Source organism: Theobroma cacao, chromosome 3, assembly GCF_000208745.1.
Source record: "Theobroma cacao cultivar B97-61/B2 chromosome 3, Criollo_cocoa_genome_V2, whole genome shotgun sequence".
In the NCBI taxonomy this organism is placed as follows: Eukaryota; Viridiplantae; Streptophyta; class Magnoliopsida; order Malvales; family Malvaceae; genus Theobroma; species Theobroma cacao.
Window position 1 is genome coordinate 34,929,448 of NC_030852.1, and position 20,595 is coordinate 34,950,042.

At 34.9% G+C, this 20,595-nt stretch overlaps 4 long non-coding RNA genes across 8 annotated transcripts; all 4 read right to left on the bottom strand.

Annotated features, from left to right (window-relative positions):
• LOC108661372 lies at window positions 2,773-6,322 on the bottom strand. 2 transcript variants are annotated; one of them, XR_001927149.1, is made up of 3 exons: window positions 5,929-6,322; window positions 3,211-5,824; window positions 2,773-3,063 (listed from the first exon to the last, which is right to left on the bottom strand). It is a non-coding gene; the product is annotated as an uncharacterized LOC108661372 (long non-coding RNA). The 2 variants fall into 2 exon arrangements; XR_001927148.1 differs by having other exon boundaries at window positions 2,773-2,869; window positions 2,961-3,063; window positions 3,211-6,322.
• On the bottom strand, window positions 6,806-10,331 carry LOC18606680. Its single transcript, XR_001927147.1, has 2 exons — window positions 9,770-10,331; window positions 6,806-7,535 (listed from the first exon to the last, which is right to left on the bottom strand). It is a non-coding gene; the product is annotated as an uncharacterized LOC18606680 (long non-coding RNA).
• LOC18606682 lies at window positions 12,117-15,351 on the bottom strand. Of its 3 annotated transcripts, XR_001927152.1 has the most exons (4): window positions 14,344-15,351; window positions 13,877-14,142; window positions 13,569-13,806; window positions 12,117-13,337 (listed from the first exon to the last, which is right to left on the bottom strand). It is a non-coding gene; the product is annotated as an uncharacterized LOC18606682 (long non-coding RNA). The 3 variants fall into 3 exon arrangements; XR_001927151.1 differs by having other exon boundaries at window positions 13,569-13,757; window positions 13,877-15,351; XR_001927150.1 differs by having other exon boundaries at window positions 13,877-15,351.
• Window positions 16,644-19,900, bottom strand: LOC108661098. Of its 2 annotated transcripts, none has more exons than XR_001926917.1 (3): window positions 19,085-19,900; window positions 17,701-18,941; window positions 16,644-17,570 (listed from the first exon to the last, which is right to left on the bottom strand). It is a non-coding gene; the product is annotated as an uncharacterized LOC108661098 (long non-coding RNA). The 2 variants fall into 2 exon arrangements; XR_001926916.1 differs by having other exon boundaries at window positions 17,701-18,448; window positions 18,668-19,900.

Here is a 20,595-nt window from a genome sequence, read left to right on the forward strand (position 1 = left end):
TCTGCAACCTACAATCACAGATACACACATATAATAAACGCAAGATAAATGTCCGCATAAAATCACTGTCCCAATTAGCATGGACATTCACAATCTTTCGAAACTAGCAAATGATCATCGGAATCTTTCCAAACCTATAAAACTACCACACAAACCTGTACTTCTCTTGAACTATTTAAGCAATTTTTTGATAAATTTAAGACAGACAATAAAAATAGCATTCTCACCTTCTCATCTACTTACCTAATCCCTCCTTCCCGAGGTCCATCCCCAAAGAAATAACAAAGCTATATTAGATCTCATTCTCCCTTCGTTTTGCTAATAATTTCTAACGGCAGCATCTGGAGACCCAAGAATCAAGAACACATAAGCACAGAAACCAATCAAAAAGCAATATACTACAGGAAAAACTAGAAAAATAGATGCTCCAAAACAAAGAATAAAAGAACTGCAACCCCATTCCAACTGGCTGCAAGATCCTTCATCCTTGCCCTTCCCGCTTTTAATTTTGGAAACTGATAATACATCACATCATGAAGAGACAAAATCATATCATGCTCAGGTACACATGATCCTAAAAACTCCAAAACAAAAGAATTTTGAGTGATACGATAAGAACCAGGAAAGCAAGCCTCCTTGGAGTAGAGCCAATCCAGAATTGAATATCCAAAAGAACCTGATCAAACAAAACCATAAAAAGATATTGAAAGCAAAAAATCCAAGAAGCCCTAAAGTTCATAATCCAAGACAATGAAACACAATTTCCATTAGCATTAGTCAACAGAACCTCAAAAACCAGAAAATTTCTGTGGCTACTTACAATCTATGAACACAAACAAGAGAAACATTTCTGTATATAAGATTACGACCCCAGCTAGCAAAAGAAGTCCTCAATCTTTCGACATAGCAAATGACCATAAGAACCTTTCAAAACCTGTACAACGATCACACAAACCGTACTATGCAAAGATCTCAATGGTAAAAGCTCAACCAATTTGAAGTCCTTAATGGGCCACATCTTCCACACATTTACCCTGTGCCAACAAATTATCGGGAACATGCTCTAAATTAACAAAAAAAAACTATATAAATACAATTTCTAACAACATGCTTCATTTCTGCTGCCTAGACTTTAAATAAATATCAACTTCTAAACAATGCAAAGATCCAAATCAGACACTAAGAACAATGAGAAAAGCAAAATCTCAACTGACAGAACTTGTAAACTCTAATGGACCTGTCCAACCTACTAACACAAACAGATCCCAACAGAATATAAATCCCACAATAAGAACTCAAACTCACAACCAAAAAAAATTAGCATATAAAGTCAACATCCAAATTATCACATAAATGCCTGCTAATCCTATGGCATCTTGTTCAGTTAAATGAAATCCTTTCAATTTGAAATCCTCTCAAGCTAACATGTTTCAGACATTTATATAAACCAGATAAAAGAAGAACTCAAAAAATCCAAGAAATGAAAGCACAAATGACATATAAACCAGTGCAAGAACTTGAAAAACTAGAAAAGTAGCTTCTGCAACCTACAATCACAAATGCACACATATAGCTACCAATAATAAAAGCAAGAAAAATGTCTGCATAAAATCACTGTCCCAAGTAGCAAGGACATTCACAATCTTTCAAAGCCAGCAAGTGATCACCGGAATCTTTCCAAACCTATAAAACTACCACACAAACCTGTACTTCTCTTGAGCTATTCAAGTGAATTTTGGGTAAATGTAAAACAGAAACAATTAAAATGGCATTCTCACTTTCTCATCTACTTACCAAATCCCTCCTTCCCGAGCTTGATCCACAAAGAGATAACACAGCTATATAAGATCTCATTCTCACTGCATATTGCTACTAGCATCAAACAGCAGCATCTGGAAACCAAAGAATCAAAGACATGGAAGCACAGAAAGCAATCAAAAAGCAATATACTGCACGAAAAACTAGAAAAATAAGATGTTCCAAAACAAAGAATAAAAGAAGTGCAAAACAATTAAGAAAATATAACCACCAGTCCAACTGGCAGCAAGATCCTTCATCCTTGCCCTTCCTGCTCTTAATTTTGGAAACTGATAACACATCAGCATCAAAAATAATGAAGAGAAAAAGAATCATATCATGCTCAGTGGCATTAACTAGACAGGATCTTCAAAACTCAAGCTAGAGAATTTTGAGTGATACAATAAGAACCAGGAAAGCAAGTCTCCTTGGAGTTGAAACAGTCCAAAATTGAATATCCAAGAGACCCTGATCAAACAAAACCATAAAAAGATATTGAAAGCAAAAAATCCCCAGAGACCCTAAAGTTCACAATCCAAGACAATGAAACAAAATTTCCATATGCGTTAGTCAACAGAACTTCAAAAACCAGAAAATATCTGTGGCTACCTACAATCACCAAATACATATAGAATTTCAAGCACAAACAAGAGAAAAATATCTGCATATAATATTACAACCCCAGCTAGCAAGTGACGTCCACAATCTTTCGACACAAGCGAGACAAACATTGAAATATCTGAAGTCTTAAGCAAACAACAGATCAATGTGAGACAAACATTTAAGTGGTGTTTTTTTATTGCTTTTCATCAACTCACCAATCCCTCCCTCCAAAGCTCCATCCACAAAGATATGAGATGATAATCTATGGAATGCTAAATTCCTAATAGTTCCTAATAGCAGCCTGACCCAAGAATCAAGAACATATTAAGGGCAAAAACCAATCAAGAGCAACAGTGTGCAAAAGGAAAAAAAAAAAAAAGAACAAAAAGAAAAAAGTAGAACAATGAGAAACCTTCATCCATGTCCGTCTTCATAATAATTCTGGAAATTGATAACCCCAAACATGCATCTAAATAATAAAAGGATCAAAAAGTCATATCAAGCTCAGTACCAACACACCACCAAAACCAAGTATTTCAGAGGGTTATAGTGGCAATCACCATTCACAACACTGAACGAGAAACATTCCTAGTAATAGTGGCGATCACAGCCATGAAGAAGTCCAAGAATCAGCACCTTAGAAAAGTAAAGCCAGCAACATCACTGCAGGCAGAAACCATATATTGAAATATCTTCCAAAGTCCCATAACAAAACAAAAATTATAAAACTCATAATAAAGGAAGGGAACACAAAAGAACCATCTGTCCATCAACACAACATATTTAACTGAAAAAGCCAATACTCATTACCAAAACTTTTGTCAAAACCTTGAACTCAATAAAAAGATAGAGTTGGGTGATCACGGCCATGAGGAAGGTTAGGTATCAGCACTTTAGAAAAGGAAAGCCAGCAACATCACTGCAAGCAGAAACCATATATTTAAATATAATAAAATACTGAAAGCATTAAAACTAAGAGGCCCTCAAACAAGGGTGGAATAATATCTTAAAAAAACATATGTAACCATATTATAAATTCCGTGTTATGTGTTAAAAATAGAATAAAAAAAAATAGAGTCAATAAACTCATATCATATTCAGTAACATAACTCCACAGGATCCTAAAAGCTTGAACACAGAAGACTATAAAGAAATACAATGAGAACCAGGAAGCAAATCTCCTTGAGAGTTGAAACCATATTCAAAAATTGAAAATCCAGGAGACCCAGATCAAACAAAACCATAATAGATACTAAAAGCATTAAAAACTAAGAGGCCCTGAAACAAGTGTGGAAAAAGGCATATGTGACCATATGTGCTTAAGGTAGAATCTCCATACCTGAAGTTTTTAACAACAGCCTATAAAAACAAAGAGTCAAGATAAACCAAAAACCAAGGAACAAGATGGTAACCTAAAAACAAATAATACAAAGGCCAAACAACCACTTTTTGAAAAAAAACAAAAAGCTGAAAGTGAAAGATCCTGCAACAGTTAAAAACAATCCAATAGCAAGAAATGAAGACTTATCAATTTTCTCCACCAGGATGGCCAGCCAACGTACCACTGCACATGAAAGCCAACATCAAGCGAACAGATATTAAGGACAAGCTTTCAAAAAAAAAGATGAAGGTCAAACAAAAGCTCAACCAATTTGAAGTCCTTGATGGGCCACATCTTCCACACATTTACCTCGTGCCAACTAAATTAGCAAGAACTTGCTCAAACATTAAAAAGAAAAAAGTATATAAATACAATTTCTAACAACATGCTTCATTTCAGCTGCCTAGGCTTTAAAAAAATATCAACTTCCAAACAATGCAAAGATCCGAATCAGACACTGAGAACCACGAGAAAAGTAAAATCTCAGCTGACAGAACTTGTAAACTCTAATGAATCTCTGCAACCGAAAAACAGATCCCTATAAATCCCACAATAAGAACTCAAACTCACAACCGAAAAACATAATCATATAAAGTTGACATCCAAAGTATCGCATTTATGCTAACCCTACGGCATCTTTTCAGTTAAATGAAATCCCTTCAATTTGAAATCTTCTCTAACTAATATGTTTCAGACATTTAAATAAACCAGGTAAAAGAAAACCTCACAAATCCATGAAATGAAAGCACAAATGACAAATAAACCAGTGGCAGAGCTTGAAAAACCAGAAACGTATCTTCTGCAACCTACAATTACAAATGCACATATATAGCTATCAATCACAAACGCAAGAAAAATGTCTGCATAAAACCATTGTCCCAACTAGCAAGGACATTCACAATCTTTCAAAACTAGAAAGTGATCACCAGAATCTTTCCAAACCTAATAAACTACCATGCAAACCTGTACAAGATTCTCCAAAATCAAGTAGTTTTGAGAGATATGAAAAACCAGGAAGCAAAATCTTCTTGAAATCAGTGTGTAGACTTTTGTCTTATGTGCTGATGGTAGAATTTCCAAGATTACTGTTGTCAACATCAACCTACAAACCATGTGTCAAGCCAAAAAACAAGAGAAATTGATAAACAGAAAAAGGTTGATAGTGAAGTTCCTGCAAAGAATGAAAAAGAACACAAGAGAAGAAAATGAAGACTTAAAAATTTTCCCCATTATAGACCGGCCAGCCAAGAACCATTGCACATAAAACCCATTATCAAGCAAGATGGAGGTCCAAAGAAAATCGAACTGCTGCAAGATCCTTTATCCTTGTCCTTTTAATTAACCCAAACAGCATCTGAATGAAAAAAAAAAGGGTCAAAGGTCATATCATGCCCAGTACCAATACAAGATCCCCCAAAATCAAGTATTTTAGAGATATATGAACAGGAAGCAAATCTCCTTGAAAGTTGAGACAGAAATCCAAACCCATGGAAGTCTTATAAACCAAGAGATCCAATCAATACCTCCTAGACCACCAATCTAAAATCACCAACACCAAATTTTAAATTGAAACAATCTCAGTGTAAAATGAAGGTAGGTGGAGATATAAAAGTGCAAGGGTAAGCTTTTACAAGACCCCCTTACCACCCACAGCTTCCAAATCTTTCATCCTTTGTCATTTCTTCCAAATCTTTCATCCTTGTCATTTCTTCTTCAGGCCATGGCCATAGACCATCTACTCATCTCTTCTTTCTAACTGCATTCACAAAAAGATACTAATAATCTTTTATCTCCTGACGTATTACTAATTAACTTCAAAAGACAAAAATTATTCACAACGTGGAAAGAGATGCATTCCTAGTAATAGCGGCGATCACGGCAATAAGGAAGTTCAAGGATTAGGAAAGCCGGCAACAACAACGCAGGCAGAAACCGTATATTGAAATATCTTCCAAAGTTCCAAAATAAAACAAGAAATATAGAACTCGTAGCAAAGGAAGGGAACCCAAAAGAACCGTCGGTCCATCCGCACAACATAATTAACTGAAAAGAGAGCCAGTACTCATTATGTTCAAAATTGAACGGTACCAAAACCCGAGAAGAATAAGAATCAAAACAGATCGATTTAATAGAGTTAGATGTCCTACCCTCGTCACAACGGATCAACGGCAACAGAATCACAAGATCACCGTCCATTCCAAGAACAATCTACCTAGGAAACACAAAATCCGAGATTCAACCGATTTGTATCACTATTTCGATAAATCTAATCAGAAAAATGTGAAACAGAGTTAAATGTATGATCATCATCACAACGGATCGACGACAACAGAATCACAAGATCACCGCCCATTCCAAGAACAATTTACCTACGAAACACAAAATCCGAGATTCAACTGATATCAATCACTATTTCAATAGATCTAATAAGAAAGATCCGAAAACGCAATTCCACCCTAACTCCAAACCGAAACCGAACCAAAAACCCATAGAAACGGAGGGAAACAAACGCTGCACGGAAAGCTTTACACCAAGGTCGGGTTTTCCCCGATTCAGTAAGAGAAATAATTGAGAGCTGGGAGGTATTTATAGAAAAAGAGGGGTCACAATAGAAGGCTAGGATTAAGCGGTGCGGAGATATATAAACGGTCAAGATCATTCGTTAAATACAGATGGAATTAGCTGTCATAAGTCGGTTATAAAAGAGCCGTTATAAAGACCTTTGGAAAATAATTATTGACTTGTAATTATTAATTTTCAGCCACGAGGCAGTTTTAATGAGCTGGATTAATCTTTGACCTGTTGACTGCCGAAGTTCAAGCCAAGAGAAATCAAAGGAAGCCCAAAACTTTTTGGTCTCAGGCTTGAGATAGCCTGCAAACGTAACAGACAAGCCCGCTTACTTATTTAGCATTATTGATTTAAAAGTTCAAATGAAGGAAAAGAAGATAACAGAACAGAAGAGAAAGTAAAAAAAGGAAAAAAAAAGTCTGAGCATAAGAAAAAGCCCGAGAAGGAGAAGAGTAAGCACAAGAAGAACTAGGACAGCTAATTTCATAAGAATAACATTAAATTATATATTCTTTGATACAAACATATCCATCATTAAAAACATTCCTTTTCTATTCTATTCTAAAAATCAAGAATCTATTCTATTCTCATTCAACTTATCTCACTAACGTGTCATATAATACAATTGACCCATTTACATGAATCTACAATCAAGCTCCGTATTGAGTACAAAGATTCTCCGAACCGCTTCATACCTATATTAGGATCCCAAAAATAAATAAATACTGTTACAACCACCAATTAATGGTCCAAAAAGTTTCAAACAAAAAGAAATAACCTCGAACGAAAACCCGTAAAAATGAACCATAATCTAACAATATTCTAACCACGTTCCGGATTCCTACCCTGCAAGAGGGCACCCTGCTTAACAACATTCAAGCACAAAAATTAATAGGAGACTCAGTAAGTGGCCTCAGAAGCTAACCAAATTGTAACTAAAAAAAGATTTTATTCTAAACTTAAACGGCGATTTCATACCCACAAATAAGAATTCAAGAGATCTTTACTTGTGAGAAACTCAAGGCTTAGAATGCAACTTCATTCTCATCACCAGATTTATGCAACTACCAAATACTGCTTATAGAACCATTTTCAATGTCACCAGAATACTTACTAGTAGAGAGCTTAGAAGAAGCTAGTGAGAAGCACCACAATTGCACGCAACTCCATCAAAATACTTGTTCTTCAAAATCAATCAGCCCAAGGTAATAAGATCCAAAGTTATTATATGCAAAATCAATTTAGCAGCTCTCCAACCCAAACAAAACTTGACAAAATATAGCAGAGTAACATTTTCAAACCTACTTGTCTAACAACTTCAAATCTGTTCACTCAAGATCTTAACTACCACCTCAAACATCAGATATCAGATTATTACTACTATTTAATTGTCATATTACAAGAAAACCTACTTACGAATTCCCAAAAGATTGACCTACAAATACTGTAATTGTCAAATAACCCTGAAACCTACTACCAGATTTCCAATAGATTGACCTACAAATATAGTATCCGACATTCCCATTAACAACCGACTTATATTCACTTAGTCCAAAATCCAAAATCATAGAAAGCCTTAAATGTAATAGAAAGAGGTTCAAAGAGTATTAATACCAATAGGGACCAACCTTAGAACTCCATCAAGCCAAAGTACAACTAAACAAAACTAGATATGGGCTGTAAGTATTTTTTAGGATTGTACAGTGTGTCCGGCAGTTGGGATATGTCTACTGATGGCAGGTATTTTTTGGGATTGCTGACAGGTCTTTTGCTACCTTGAGGTAGGTCTGGATTATGTTTTCATTGATGGCAGGTTTCTTTGTATCCTTGCTGAGTTTTTGTATACAGGGGAGGGCTTTCTTGGCCACCCCAGCAATAGTGCACATCTCATGCAATAAAATTCTACCTTTCCAATAAAAAAAAAAAAAAGCATATAAAGTCAATGTCCAAACTATCATATAAAGGCCTGCAAAAATCCAGGCCTTTGTTCCCAACTCCATCAAAACACTCATTTTTCAAAATGTTGACAAATCAGAGAAATGTGAAACTTTTAAACCTTTGTTCCCACCTGCTGCCAGATACTTAATCCTTATCCCTCTTCAAATGACTTCAAACACAGCATCTATAACGATAAATTATCATGCCTTACCATATGTACTAAGTGTTCTAAAACTGAAATCTACAGAAAAAATTACAACATAAAGACATAGAAAGTCTCAAAAATCTTTGAGGACCACAGGATTTCCAAACTTCAAAATCTAAAAGGATCCTAATCATAGAAAGCCTTAAAAGTACTAAATACCAATAGGGATCTGCCTTTGAACTCCAGCAAGCAAAAGTTCAACTCACCAAATCCGTAAGAACAAAATAAGAACCAACACTAACATTAAAACAGATATAAGCACATATCTTACGAGGAAAAGAAAAAGAAGAAGCTAAAAGTGAAAAGCCCTGCTAAAAACACAATGACCTAGAGCAAGAAAGGTAGACTTCAAGATTAATACAGCGAGCAACACAAAACTTGATCGTCTCTGGTTCTCTCCACCACTGTTTCACCCCCAATCTCCCTTGTTCCTCCCTATTTGCTTCTGTCTATTGCTGGTTTTCCCTTTAAATTTCTATTTTCATCTCTTCACCCTGCTAGTTATTACATCAACATATCATATAACTAGAAGCTCTGCAAGGATCTCTCCCACCTTAATAAAAGCCAAATGCTGGTTCTCAACATATACCACTATAAGAACTACTCGCACACAAACATAAAAGAAAAGCACTAATCAAAGGTGATCAATGCCTGTCAAACATCAAGAAAAAACCCTTTTTATGAATTATTAAGTGAAGATGCTGCCTACAGTCACAAAACCATTCATATAGATATTAATCACAACAACAAGACAAATGTCAGCATAACTGTGCCAACTAGAAAGAGATGTAAATGCAAATGTAACCAGAGAGAATTAAAATGGCCTTCCTCCCCTCCTCATCACCTTACCTAATCCCTCCATCCACAAAGATACTTACCTAATCCCCCCATCCCAAGCTCCATCATCCACAAAGATGTGAGATAACAGAGCTATAAAAGATCCCTAACAAAAGCCTCTGAAATCCGAAGATGTAAGGGCAAAAAAAGCAACCAAAAAGCAACATACTTCATGGAAACCTAAGAATTAAAAAAACCCAGAAACAAAGAATACAAATATGAAGAACATTCAACAAAACAACCCTCTTGCAACAGCTGCAGTATCCCTCATCCTTATCCTTTTTCCTTTTAGTTTTAGTGAATGATAACATCAGCATCTAAAATAATAGAAGGGTCAATAACATCATACCATGCTCAGTAACATAAGCCCACAGGCTCCTAAAAGCTCCGAAACGAAAAGGACTACAAAGAAATACATGAAGAACCAGGAAGCATACCTCCTTGAGAGTTGAGACGGTATTCTAAAATTGAAAATCCAAGAGACCCTGATCAAACAAAGCCGTAAAAGAAATTGAAAGAATTAAAAACTAAATGGCCCTGAAATAAGGTTGGAAATTTTATTTTATTTTTTTAAAACATATGCCATAATATAAGTTCCGTGTTATGCGTTGAAGGTGAATATAAATAATAAAAGGATCAATAGAATCATATCATACACAGTAACATAACTCCAAAGGATCCTAAAAGCTCCTAAACAAAAGACTTAAGAAACACAAAAAGAATCACCAAGTGAATCCCCTTGAGAGTTGAGACAATACTCCAAAATTAAAAATCCAAGAGACCTTGATCAAACAGAACCAGAAAAGATACCAAAAGCGTTAACTAAGAGCCACTAAAACCAGGGTGGAAAAATATTTTTTAAAAAAACATATGTAACCATAGTATAAATCCTGTGTTATGTGCTGAAATTAGAATCTCCATAACTGAAGTTGTTAACTACAGCCTATGAAAACCAAGAGTCACAATAGGCCAAAAAACGAGGAAAATAATGGTAAACAGATAACACAAAGGCCAATCGACTTTTTTAAAAAATAAAAATAAAAAACTGAAAGTGAATGATCCTGCAACAGTGAACAAAATTCCAATAGCAAGAAATGAAGACTTATCAATTTTCTCCATCAGGATGGCCAGCCAATAAACCACTGCACGTGAAAGCCAACATCAGGCAAACAGATATTAAGGACAAGTTTTCAAAAAAGATGATGAAAGTCAAACAACAGCTAAATTGAAAAAATTTATATAAATACAATTTCTAACAACGATGCAAAGATCTGCACAGATCCGACTCAGATACTAGGAACCAAGAGAAAAACAGAATCTAAACTGACAAAGCTTGTAAGCCTGCATGGATCTCTCCAACCTACAAACACCAACAAATCCCAACAGAATACAATTCCCACACTAAGAACTCAAATTCACAGCCACAAAAAATTAGAATATAAAGTCAACATCCAAACTAACATATGAAGGCCTGCTAATCCTGGCAACTTTTCAGTTACATCAAATCCATTCAATTTGAAATTCTTTCCAGGTAACATGTTTCAGACATTTATATAAACCAGTTAAAAGTAGATCTCAAAAATCCAAGAATTGAAAGCACAACTGACATATAAATTAGTGGTTGAGCTTGAGAAACCAGAACAAGTATCTGCTACATACAATCAGACAAGGATACATAGATATCAATCACAAACACAAAAATTGCTTGCATAAAATAACTACCCCAACAAACAAGGACACTTGCAATCTTTCGAAACTAGCAAGTGATCACCGTAATCTCTCCAAACGTATAAAACCACCACACAAACCTGTACTTCTCTTGAGTTATTTAAACAAATTTTGGGTAAATGTAAGACATATAGAAATTTAAAGTGGCCTTCTCACCTTCTCGTCTACTTACTCAATCCCTCCTTCCCAAGCTCCATCCCAAAGAGATAACAGAGCTACATAAGATCTCATTATCCCTGCAAGTTGCTAATAATTTCTAACAGCAGCCTCTGGAGACCCAAGAATCAAGAACTAAGTGCAGAGAGCAAACAAAAGCAATATACTACACGAAAAACTAAAAAAATAAGAAGTTCCAAAAGAAAAAAAAATACAAGAAGTGCATGAAAAACATTTAAGAAAAACACCCCCATTCCAATCAGACACTAAGAACCACGAGAAAAGCAAAATCTCAACTTACAGAACTTGTAAACTCTAATGGATCTCTCCAACCTATAAACACAAACAGATCCCAACAGAATATAAATCCTGCAATTGGAACTCAAACTCACAACAAAACAAATCTATAACATGCTTAAAAGGAAGCCCCTCCCCTCTAGTCACATGGAGGGCATAGAAAAAAAGAGAAGTAGAAAGAGAAAGAAAAAAAACAGGTAGAAGGAGGCCTGTTCGTTGTCTAGTTAGCACATAAAGTACACATCCAAAATATCACAAAAATGCCTGCTAATCCTACAGCATTTTTTCCAGTTAAATGAAATCCATTCAATTTGAAATCCTCTCTAACAAACATGTTTCAGACATTTATACAAACCCGCTAAAAGAAGACCTCAAACATCCAAGAAATGAAAGCACAAATGACATATAAGCCAGTGGCAGAGCTTGAAAAACCAGAAAAGTATCTTCTGCATCCTACAATCACTGTCTTATTTCTCTACTGGATCGAACTCAATCACTTAGATGCACACATATAGCTAATAATTACAAATGCAAGAAAAATGGCTAAATCACTGTCCTAACTAGCGAGGACATTCACAATGGCTAATCCAACTTACCTACTCCCTCCTTCCCAAGCTCCATCCACAAAGACATAACACAATATATAGGATCTCATTCCGCCTACATATTGGTAATAATTTCAAACAGCAGCATCTGGAGACCAAAGAATCAAGAACACGTAAGCACAAAAAGCAATCAAAAAGTAATATATGGCATGAAAAACTAGAAAAAGAATACATTCCAACACAAAGAATAAAAGAAGTGCAAAACAATAAAGTAAAAATAACCCCCATTCCAACTGGCAGCAAGATCCTTCATCCTTGCCCTTCCTGCTCTCAATTTTGGAACCTGATAACACATCAGCATCTAAAATAATGAAGAGACAAAAAATCATATCATGCTCACTGACATTAACTACACAGGATCCTAAAAACTCCAAAACTAAAGAATTTTGAGTGATACGATATGAAATAGTTTCCTATTTCATATCGTATCACTCAAAATTGAATATCCAAGAGTTGAGGCATTCCAAAATTGAGACCCTAGGAGTTGAGGCAAGTCTCCTAGGAGTTGAGGCATTCCAAAATTGAATATCCAAGAGACCCTGATCAAACAAATTATCCTTTCTCCTAGCTTTGGAAAATGATAACATAAGCATCTACAACAATGAAATAGTCAATAACATCATATCATGCTCAGTAACATAACTCCACAGGATCCTAAAAGCTGAAAAACAAAAAGACTATCAAGAAATAGGAGAAGAACCAGGAAGCCAATCTCCTTGAGAATTGAGACAGTATTCCAAAATTGAAAATCCAAGAGACCCTGCTCAAACAAAGCCATAAGAGATATTGAAAGCATTAAAAACTAAGAGGCCCTGAAACAAAGGTAAAAAGAAATTTTAAATAAAAATACACCATAGTATAAATTCTATGTTACATGCTGAAGGTGAATATAAATTGAAAATCCAAGACACCCAGATCAAAAAAAGCCATAACAGATATAGAAGGCATTAAAAACTAAGAATACAAATATGAAGAACTTTCAACAAAACAACCTGCATTATCCTTCATCCTTACTTTCTCCTTTTAGTTTTGGAAAATGATAACATCAGCATCTAAAATAATAAAAAAGTCAATAACATCATACCATGCTCAGTAACATAACCCCACAGGCTACTAAAAGCTCCAAAACAAAAAGAGTATAAAGAAATATGAGAAGAACCAGGAAGCCAATCTCCTTGAGAATTGAGACGGTATTCCAACATTGAAAATCCAAGAGACCCTGATCAAACAAAGCCATAAAAGATATTGAAACCATTAAAAACTAAGAGGCCCTGAAACAAAAGTAAAAAAATACTTAACAAAAAAAAAACACATACACCATAGTATAAATTCTGTGTTACGTGCTGAAGGTGAATATAAAATAATAAAAGGGTCAATATAATCATATCATGCTTAGTAACATAAATCCACAGGATCCTAAAAGCTCTAAAACAAAAGACAAAAGAATTACCAAAAGAACCAGGAAGTGAATCCCTCCGTCCACAAAGATACTTCCCTAATCCCTCCATCCCAAGCTCCATCCACAAAGATACTTAACTAATTCCTCCATTCCAAGCGTCAACCACAAAGATACGAGATAACAGAACTATAAACGATCTTCTTCTCCCGGTGTAATGCTAACAACCCCAAAAAGCAGCCTCTGAACACCCAAAATGTAAGGGGCAAAAAAAGCAACCAAAAGCAGCATACTGCATGAAAACCTAAGAATTAAAAAAATCCAGAAACAAAGAATACAAATATGAAGAACATTTAACCAACCCTCTTGCAACAGCCACTGCAGTATCCTTCATCCTTATCCTTCCGCCTTTTAGTTTTGGAAAATGATAGCATCAGCATCTAAAATAATAAAACAGTCAATAACATCATATCATGCTCAGTAACATAACTCCACAGGATCCTAAAGGCTACAAAACAAAAAGACTATAATGAAATATGAGAAGAACCAGAAAACCAATCTCCCAGAAACCACAACTGACATAAAAATTAGTGGCAGAGCTTTAAAAACCAGAATAAGTATCTGCTACCTACAATCACAGAAGGACACATACATATCAATCACAAACACAAGAAAAATGTCTTGCATAAAATAATCTTTCAAAACTAGCAACTGATTACAGCAATCTACCCAAACGTATAAAACCATCACACAAACCTGCACTTCTCTCGAGTTGTTTAAACAAATTTTGGGTAAAATGTAAGACAGAAATTTAAAGTGGTCCTCTCACCTTCTCATCTACTTACCCAGTCCCTCCTTCACAAGCTCCATAACAGAGCTATATAAGATCTCATTCTCCCAGCATGTTGCTAATAATTTCTAACAGCAGCCTCTGCAGACCCAAGAGTCAAGAATGCATGAGCGCAAGAAAGCAAACAAAAAGCAGTACACTACACGAAAAACTAGAAAAATAAGAAGTTCCAAAACAAAGAATAAAAGAAGTGTATGAAAACATTTAAGAAAAAACACCCCCATTTCAATTGCAGCAAGAGCCTTCATCCTTGCCCTTCCTGCTCTTAATTTTGGAAACTGGTAACACATCAACATCTAAAATAATAAAGGGTCAAAAAGACAATGCTCAGTGACATTAACTACACAGAATTCTAAAAAATCCAAAACTAAATATTTTTAAGTGATACGATAAGAACCAGGAAGCAAATTTCCTTGAGGCAGGATTCCAAAATTGACAATCCAAGAGACCCAGATCAAACAAACTACAAAAAGATAGTGGAAGCAAAAAAATCCAAGAGACCCTGATCAAACAAACTATAAAAAGATATTGGAAGCAAAAATTCCAAGACAATAAAACAATTTAATATGCATTAGTCAACAGAGCTTCAAAAAGTAGAAAATACCTACAGCTGCCTACAATCACAAAATATCACTATAAAATTCCAAGCACACAAACACGAGACAAATGTCTGCATGTAAGATTATGACCCCAACTAGCAAGTGACGTCCATAATCTCTCAACACTAGCAAGTGATGACTAGAATTTTTCAACAAGCACAAAAAACATACTAATCTCAAGTTTTAAGCAGACGATAGGTCAATCTAAGACAGACAAATACCTCCCTCCAAAGCTCCATCCACACAGATATGAGATATCGATTGGAATGCTAAATTGCTAATAGTTCCTAAGAGCAGCCTCTGTCCCAATAATCAAGAACTATAAGGGCAAACACAAATCAAGAGCAACATTCTGCATGAAAATCTTAAAATAGGAAATTTCAAAACCTAAAAAACAAGAAATGAAAAATTGTAATAAAAATAATTTAAAAAAATAAAACAAGAACAAGAAAAACTTATCAGATGACTTAACCCATCTCTGCACATAAAGGGGATGACTTAACCCAACTCTGCACATAGAGAGTAACAAAATCTTGTCATTATAATCTCTGCATTATGGAATCCCAAAAAGAAAGGAACACAGCAAAATGAAGAATCATATATTAATATGAAAAACAGATCTAATCAAAAGCCTGAAAAATTTACAAACTACCATTGCAAGGTCAAATAATAACATGGCATACTTCCCACAAAACAATTGCCATTCAAAATTCCAAGACTGTTGACCTGAAAATACAGCATCCAGGATTCACACCAAATCCATTTTATATTCCTACTTTGAATAAAAAAAAATTCTAATCCAACTCCAAAAGTGAAAAACTGGCTGCCAGGGAATGAAGAATACTGAAAAAAGAAACACAAACAACAATAAAAATTGCCTTTGGTAAAGCCCCATTCCAACTGCTGCAAGATCATTTATCCTTTATCCTTGTCCTTTTAGCTCTGAAGATTGATAACCCCAAACAGCATCTGAATAATAAAACAGTCAAAAGGTCATATCATTCTCAGTACCAATACATGATCCTCCAAAACCAAGTATTTTTGAGAGATATGAAGGACCAGGAAGCAAATCTCCTTGAAAGTTGAGACAGAAATCCAAAATGGAAAATCCAATGAAAGTCTTTAAAAACCAAGAGACGTAAAAAAAATGATGGAAACAATTTTAGAAAAAAATTATATAATCCGAGTGTAGACTTATGTCTTATGTCCTAAAGGTAGAATTTCCAACATAGCTGCTGTCAACAACAACCTCCGAAGACCATGTGTTAAGCCCAAAAACAAGAGAAAGAAACAATGAAATGATAAAAAAAAGAAAAGCCACAAGCAACAAAGTCTTCTACTTTTTGAGGGAAAAAAGTGAAAGAAGAAAAAACGTTGATAGTGAAGATACTGCAAAAAAATGAAAAAAGAACACAAGATAAGAAAATGAAGAATTAAAAATTTTCTGCATTTAGAATGGCCAGCCAAGAACCACTGCACATAAAAGCCATTATCAAGCAAACTGATATTAGGAGAAGATTCAGAAAAAGAAGATGAAGTTCAAACAAAAATTTCACCTGTTTGAAGTCCTTAATCAATGGCCACATCTTGCACACATTTATCTTGTGTAATACAATTAAAATATAACCAAAATACAGAAAAAAAAATTGCAAGTAAAATTTCTAACAAAATCCTTCATCCTTACAATTTTGTGCAATACAATAAAAATATAACCAAAATAAAGAAAAAAAAATGCAAGTAAAATTTCTAACAAGCTTCAAGTCTGCTGCCTATACTTTATAAACCTATCTACCTTCCAAGCAATAATGCAAATCAGATTTTAAGACCAAGCAAAAGCAAAATCCTTCATCCTTACAATTTTGCAAATAAAAGGGTCATAAAGCAAAATCCCCAAACAGAATCCGAAAATAAAAGGGTCATAAAGGCATATCATGCTCAGTACCAAAACAAAATCCTCCAAAATTAAGTATACCAGAGAGATGCGAAAATCCAAGAAAATCCAATGGAAGTCTTAGATACCAAGAGTCCTAAAAAATGGTGGAAACAATTAAGAAGAAAAAAAAAACTGTATAAAGAGGTAAAAGTTAAAAGTACACAGAACACAGGAATCCATAGCAGAAATGACGGCTGAGTAAAAATTTCTCCATTGGTAAAGCCCAACCAACATGTAGTAAAAATTACAAATTAAATCCAAACTTCACAAATCCAAGAAATGAAAGCACAACTGGAATATACATTAGTGCAGAACTTTTAAAACCTAAGAAATATCTGCTACCTACAATCACAAAAGTACTCATATATATCATGAACACAAGAGAAAAGTCTGAATAAGATTACTGTCCCAACCAGCAAGGTTGTCCGCAACCTTTTGAAACAAGCGACCGCCAGAATCTTTCCAAACCTAAATCTACAGCACAAACCTGTACTTATCTTGAGTTATATTAAGCAGATTTTAAGTAAATGTAAGACATAAACAATTAATTGGCCTTGACTCCTCATCTACTTACCCAATGCCTCCATCCCAAGCTCCATCCATAAAGAGATAACAAAGCTATATATGATCTCATTCTCCCTACGTAATGGTCGTAATTTCTAACAACAGCCCACCTAAGAATCAGGAACATGTAAGCATAGAAAGCAATCAAAAGCAACATACTGCACAAAAACCTAAGATTAAGAACTTCCAAAACAAAGAATAAAAAGAAGTGCATGAAAAACATTTGACGAAGCACCCTACTCCAACTGCAGCAAGATCCTTCATCCTTGCCCTTCCTGCTTTTAATTTTGAAAACTGATTACACATCAGCATCTAAAACAATAAAAGGGTCAAAAAGCCATATAATGCTCAGTGACATTAACTACACGAGATGCTAAAAGCTCCAAACTAAAAATTTTGAAGAGACACGATAAGAACCAGGAAGCAGATCTCCTTAGGAATTGAGACAGGACTCCAAAATTTAAAATCCAACTGACCCTGATCAAACAAAACCGTTAAAAGATATTCAAATCAATAAAATCCAAGAAATCCTAATCAAGGGTGCGAAAATATTTATAAAAATAGTTGTAAGTAACCATAGTATATTTGTGTTATCTGCTTAAGGTAGAATTTCAAAATTGCTGCTGTCAAAAACTGCCTATGAAAACCAGGAGTCCAGATTTGTCAAGAGAAAAAATGGTCAACTGAAAAACAAGGCACACAAAGGGCAGACGGCTTTAATTTTTAAATTTGTTTTAAAACAGAAGGATCAAAGTAAAAGATCTTGCAACAATGAACAAGAAATTAACAGCAAGAATGAAGACTTAAATTTTTCCCCATCACAATGCCCAGCCAACCACTGCACACGAAAGCCTTTATCAAGCAAACTGATAAAAGCCATGATCAATTTTCCACCACTGATAAAAAACTGTTCGGTAGCAAATGTCCAGATACAAAAGCCCAAAATTTGAACGCGCAAAAACTTGAAATCTGAAAATGTCTTTCCCACCTTAAAAACACAAACACATAAAGAAGATCACTGAGCAAGGTTATCATGTCTGAAAACACCATATTTATGAATTATCATGTGAAGACATAACATTGACCATGATCATTAATTGTCTATGCATCTGCAAAAATGCATTAAGCAAGGTGATCACTGCCTGTAAAACATCAAGATAAATTCCATTGATGAATCATACCATCAATTGTCTCTGCATTCACTTACCCCTTTCTCTCTTCAGACTCCATTGATCCAATATATAAAATTTTTCACACTCCCAACATAATGTGACTAACCCACAGAAATTGCAGAAAAATTCCTACCAAAATTCACAAAAAGTACGAATAATCTTTCATCTCCTGACATATTACTAATTAACTTCAAAAGAAAAAATTATTCACAACGTGGAAGGAGAAACAGCCCTAGTGATAGTGGTGATCACGGCCATGAGGAAATTTTCAAGGATCAGCACTTTAGAAAAGGAAAGCCAGCAACATCACTGCAGTCAGAAACCATATATTGAAATATCCTCCAAAGTTCCAAAACAAAACAAGAAATACAGAACTCGTAAAAGAGGAAGGGAACCCAAAAGAACCATCTGTCCATTCGCACAAAATAATTAACCGAGAAGAGAGCCCATACTCGTTATGTTCAACATGGAACGGTACCGAAACTTTTGTGAAAACTCTGAGAAGAATAAATACCAAAACAGATCGATTTAATCAAAATAGAGGTCGGCGATCACGGCCATAAGGAAGTTCAAGGATCAGCACTTTAGAAAAGCAAAGCCAGCAGCATCACTGCAGTCAGAAACCATATATTGTAACATCTACCAAAGTTCCAAAACAAAACAAGATATAGAACTCGTAATAAAGGAAAGGAACCCAAAGAACCATCTGTCCATCCGCACCAGATGATTAACTGAAAAGAGAGCCAATATTCATTATGTTTCAAAATTGAACGGTACCAAAACTTTTCTAAAAACTCCGAGAAGAATAAACATCAAAACTGATCGATTTAGTCAGATCTCAAAAAAAAAAAAAAGGTTAGAGTTAGATGTACTATCATCGTCACAACGGATCAACGCCAACAAAATCACAAGATCACCGTCCATTCCAAGAACAGCCAACCTACGAAACACAAAATCCGAGATTTAACCGATTTCTATCACAATTTCGATAAATCTAACAAGAAAGATCTGAGATAGAGTTAGATGTACGATCATCATCCCAGGGGATCGACGCCAACAGAATCACAAGATCACCGTCCATTCCCAGAACAGCCAACCTACGAAACACAAATTCCGACATTCAACCGATTTCAATCACTATTTCGATAGATCTAATAGGAAAGATCTAAAAACGCAATTCAAATCCAACTCCGAATCGAAACCAAAACAAGTAACCGTTGAAAAGGAGAGAAACAAGCGCGGCACAGACACCTACACTACAAAACGCGCGTACTCCCAAATTTCCTGAGGCGAATAACGGTGAGCTGAGGAGGATGTATTTATAGAATAAGAGGGGTCAGAATAGAGGGCTCGGATTAAGCGGTGGAACATATATGAACGGTCCGGATCGTTCGTCAGGTACAGCTGGAGTTCGTTGCTGCGTTTGACCACGCATATGTGGTCTTTAAAAATTTTAGCCGTTATATGTCGGTTATAAAAGAGGCCTTACCATTATATGACTAAGCCCAAAAATTTTCTCGGCCTCAGGCTTCAAACTAGTAGATTGCTGATCCAATAAGAAGAAAGCACAATATATTAAGCATTGGTACTATAAATGAATAATATAAACACAAAAAAATGGATGTAACTTCTTTAATATTGGTCTTCTAAACGAATAATCTCTAAATATATCATTTTATTTCGTTACACTCATCTTTATGTTTTTTTCACTTCTCTTTATTTTCTCGTCACCTTCTAAATTTGATTATGAATTATAAAATTGTCAGCAATTCTTTTCTTATTCCATTTTTTCTTTCTTTATTTCCTTTTTTTCTTTTTTTGTCTCTTTTTCTTTTTTTCTCTGCATAAGATTTTCCATTAAATTAGTAATCTTATAAAAACTTTCTCAATAATCTTGTACAAGATTTCAATAAGTTAAAAATATTTTAATCAAATTATGCAATTAGCCCATGTATCAATTGAA